Below are 4,674 nucleotides of genomic sequence, written 5' to 3' on the forward strand. Positions count from 1 at the left end.
TTTGGAAGATAGACCAAATTTACAGGTGGTAATTTGCAAGTAAGTTGCTTCTCACCAGAGCAATGCTGTGTGTTAATCATGCTGAATTCTACCAGAATGAATTATTTAATGGTGGTTAATGGTTCTCAAGAAAAAACAGAATTTTGAGTCAACTGTGACAATTCTTAGCCATGGAAATCATTGCCAGCCCTTATCTCTAACAATGACAGCATCCTTCCAGACTGGTGTTGTGCTTACTGTGCAAATGAGTTTAGTCAGGAGCCAAGAACTAAGCATTTAAACTGACCACTTGGAATGTATCCCAACAGGGACCTTAGCCTCAGACTCTGAGACTCCAAAGCTCTGATCTCAGTATACACCCAGCATTGCTCCCAGTAGAGGAGGAACTGGCATGAGAGACTTCACAGCTTTTCTCCAGAAAAGTCCGACACACAAGGGCCTTGCCTTAGGATCCAGAGTTGCACATCAAACTGTCCAGATCAGGGATAAACAGCCTTGATTTCATGAGGGGAGATGGATAACACAGAAAGCAGCATTCCTGAGGAAGCCATTGATGTGTGGAATAAGCCCACATCATTTTCTATACTAAGTAGGAAACAAAACTCTTCCAAAAGTGAAGCATCTCTGTAAAGCTTACCTGGCCACCCCTCTCCTTGCCCCACATTGCTACCTCCCTCCCTGTTTCCTTCCTTCTCTTCCCAGAAGGAGCCACTATTCCACACTGAGCCTTAATCATTGTCTTGATTTTCTCTTTAAATGCACTGCTTAGATTTGCCAAGAAATCTCCACCTAGATTAAGCTGATTGAAATAATAGCAATGTTTATACAAAATGAACAAGGTCAAGAAGAGAAAGCTACAATCACCACAGTTAAAATTTATAAACCACCAGCCACATGAAGAAAGACAGAGCCAGTGAAGGGTGATGGGCTACAGTGAAGGGCTACTTCATGCCCGTCTAGCAAGTTCCTTCTGATCTTTTATTGCTTCAGGCTTTTCTCCTTCTATGGAAATTCAGAGAGAAGACACCTATGCCCCAGGGTCACTTGTTTACATTTGCTATCTAAAAGATATTTCCCTGTTTACATATTCATAATTCTTTCCCTAATGAACCAGAAACATCACTACAAGCTAGAATTATCCCTGTCTCCATGTCCCGCAGACAAAACACAATCCCACAGTGCATTTCTGTCTTCCCCTCCATCCCTCCTCCTTCCTCTTCTCATGATAATCAGGTTCTATCCCTCTGGTGCCCAAGAGTCCTGACCCCCATGAGCCTGACTTGGTCTCAGTGATGTTTGCCTTATTAATGCCAGTGCTTGGCTTACTCTTGGTATGCTTAGTCAGGAACCTCAACAGTGTTTTCCTTGTAATGCATTCAAGTCAAACAGTTCCTTTTGCTGAATGACTGACCTCGGTCCTCTCACTCTCAAGCAGTTGGCAGTAAGTCACCTATAATTTTGACTAACACAAAGCACAGCTACTTCCTCTTCTGCTTTCCTCTCCTGCAGTCTTCAAATTTCTTCTAAGAGCTGCATGGCTTTAGCGCATAAAATTCCATTGTGTGGTTCTACATCTCTTTCGACATCCCACAATTTCTCATGGTCATCAGAGACTGTGGCTCAAGTTCCAAATTCAGATAAAAACAAGTGTGCCCCTTGATAAATCACAAGTTATGCAAGCAATAAATGGAAGAAAAAATTGTTCTCTGTGGGAAAATTTGGGGCTGATTTCTTTTAAATAATTGACCAGCAGCTGGGAGGTTCCTTTGCACAGTAGGTGACTCCAGACTAAGTCAGTCTTGCCTATAGGCATATGCACACACTGGCACATGTTAAAGTCTTTGATAATGTTTTCATTTTTTCTCCACACTAGTAATGAGCATGATAATAATTAACCCATAACTTATGGTAATAAGCCCTTCCATACAGAATTTAATTCTCACACCTTATTAATACTATTTCAGAAGTGATAATTTTAAGATTAGAGACATTAGGTAGCCTGAATGTAGTCCATGCAGCTGGTAGGTGATAATCCACTCAATGTGATTGTTTACTTCATGACAAACTATCACATATTCAATAAATGTCAGCCAAGTTGATTAACTCAAGAAATATTTTGAGATTCAGTTGAGGTGGAGGTTTCTGATTCCTTTGGAGACTAAGTTGTGTCCTGTGATGTTTTTCTGCAAACTGTCTTATGAGAGGATGTTTTTGCTGAAGTAGACACGTGGGAGGATGTTTTGCTGAAAACAGACATATGGTGTTTTTCTGGGAGCTGCCTGGGAGAAGGGTATGTGGTGTTTTGCTCGAACGGACACATGAGAGAGTGTGTGATGTTCAGAATGGGTATAAATATAACACAACAGATAGTAGCTGATGCTGTGGCATTGGTTCACCTTGCCACTCTTTGCTGGTCCTCATTGGGCTTTGCAGATGCTGTGGCATTGGTTTGCCTTACCTTCTTTGCTACTCATTGTTTGCCATGACTTCATAAAGAGAATTGTACCAAAGAACTTCTGGTGGCTTCTTGCTGCCTCCACAGACTTGAGTTGATTGGCAGAGCCTTGTGAATTCTTCTGGATCAAACTGCTATTGCTGAATCATGACTGATGTTCACAAGTATAGGTACTCCTGTTGATTCATGTGAGCTGAACTGTTGCTATCCTAACAGCAAAGATTGTGATCACCCCAAAAAACTATTTTGAAACAGGTCCACATCCTCTTTTGCCCTATTAACCTTTTCTTTCTACTACCTCTAATGGATGATTGGCTAGAAGGGAGGTTAAATCATTTAAGTACTCTAATTAAACTTTGAAATTTTACATTTTGAAAAAATGTAAGCCTACACTCAGTGGTAGTGTGTGCACTTGCATGAGGCCTTGAATTCAATCCAAAGAATCAAAAAATAATAATCATTAAAAAATAAATATTTGAGAGGGGTCTAGAAACCTCAAAACAGAATAAGCTATTGCCACTCCATTTGGTTGCCCACCCTATAGTGAAAGATACCACATCTCGGTTGTAAGATATAGAATATAGCTAGTCTTTGCTATTCTGTGGGTTCTTCTTTTTCCCATTCTTTATCCTCCCCATTTTACCCCCTATTACTAGATAGGAGAAAGGAGGAGAGAGGAGGGAGGGAGGGAGGGAGAGAGAGAGAGAGAGAGAGAGAGAGAGAGAGAGAGAGAGAGAGAGAGAGAGAGAGGCTGACTAGAACTTAAACTGAATCTAATTTCTTTCTTCTTATTTCTTCTTTGAGCATAACTAACCAGCCCTCCTGAATGATCAACAATCACCCACCCCTCCAACTGGGACTCTAGCATTTATATTGTTATGCCTGTTCAAAAAAGCATTTGTGAACCCCAAAAGATCACCAAGGAGCCAATTCTGATGCAATCAGACTAGGGTCTTTATTCAAGATCAAGCTCAAGAACACCACCAACCCTGATAAAGCAGGACAGGAGGGTGAAGCCCTGAGCCCTCAGCAAAACAAGGTTTTATAGGCAATAGTGAGCAAGTGAGGGGGTTTCTAGCCTGGCAAGCATCTAATTGAATGACTATTGTAAGTCTACGGGTAGGTGCTCTGAAGCAAAACCATGAACAATCACAAATGGTCTAAAAGTACATCTGTAACTATAAGATAATTTTGCTGTTGCTAGGTAGTAACTCTGGGGTGTGGGCCAGAGACAAACTATGTGGTTCTTCCTGGAACTTGGGTGCAGCTTGGGTTCAACTGAAGGTCAAGTTCTCAGACTCTTTTCTTTTAAAATGGAGGCCAGTCCCAAGGTGGAGTAGATTTGGCCTCTCAATATACCCTCTGGAAAGCTCCCAGAGTTCCAAACATCACACAATCATGGAAAGTTTTTGCAGCTGGTAAAACCATGCCTCTGCTAGAGCATGAGGAAAATCATCGTCAGCTGCTGTGAAATAGCCACATATCCCCACGCCTGGGATTAAGCCAAAACGTTTCTTAGAACATTTCTGTGTCTTTTAAAGAAACCAGAATTCTCACTACCATAGAGAATTTGAGCTGGAACTTAAAAGGAAATTTCTTCCATGTTGGCTACCTTTCATGGTGCCAGAATGTGTCATGCAGGTTTCTGGGAAAGAAAAGGCATCAATTGTCTCATCCAGATTATAAATCTACTATCCAGGCAGGAAAGATGGGTCCACATGGGCAATTATGGCATAGACGTTAATGGTAGAAACCAACTACTCTGATTGCATTTGGAGAAGTCAAACCTACTTTGAAGAGGTCATCTGTCCCTAGAGGGTAAACCTACCAGTGCTATTTAACTAAATTGTCATAGCACCCAGCTGTCCTCAAAATATCTCTGTTTATACCAATAGAAAGATGCTACTCCGCCATTTTCTCTCTGGTGAGTTTCTAAGACCAGAGCAGCCAGCCAGGAGGCTCAGGCCCCACGAATCCCAGGGGAGCTGCAGGGCGGCAGGGACAGAATCCTCTCAGCTTCCGAGTGACAGAGGAGGATCAGCATCCTTCTCTGCCCATTCCTGCAAGTGGAGGGCCTACCTCCAGGGAGCGCCTTAAGCCAGAGACTCGAGTGAGAGCTGCCATTTTCTCTTCAGTGAGTTTCTAAGACCTGAGCAGCCAGCTGGGAGGCACAGGCCCCACGAGTCACAGGGGACTTGCAGGGCAGCAGGGACAGGACA

This window comes from Mastomys coucha, unplaced genomic scaffold (genome assembly GCF_008632895.1).
Source record: "Mastomys coucha isolate ucsf_1 unplaced genomic scaffold, UCSF_Mcou_1 pScaffold21, whole genome shotgun sequence".
Taxonomy (NCBI): Eukaryota; Metazoa; Chordata; class Mammalia; order Rodentia; family Muridae; genus Mastomys; species Mastomys coucha.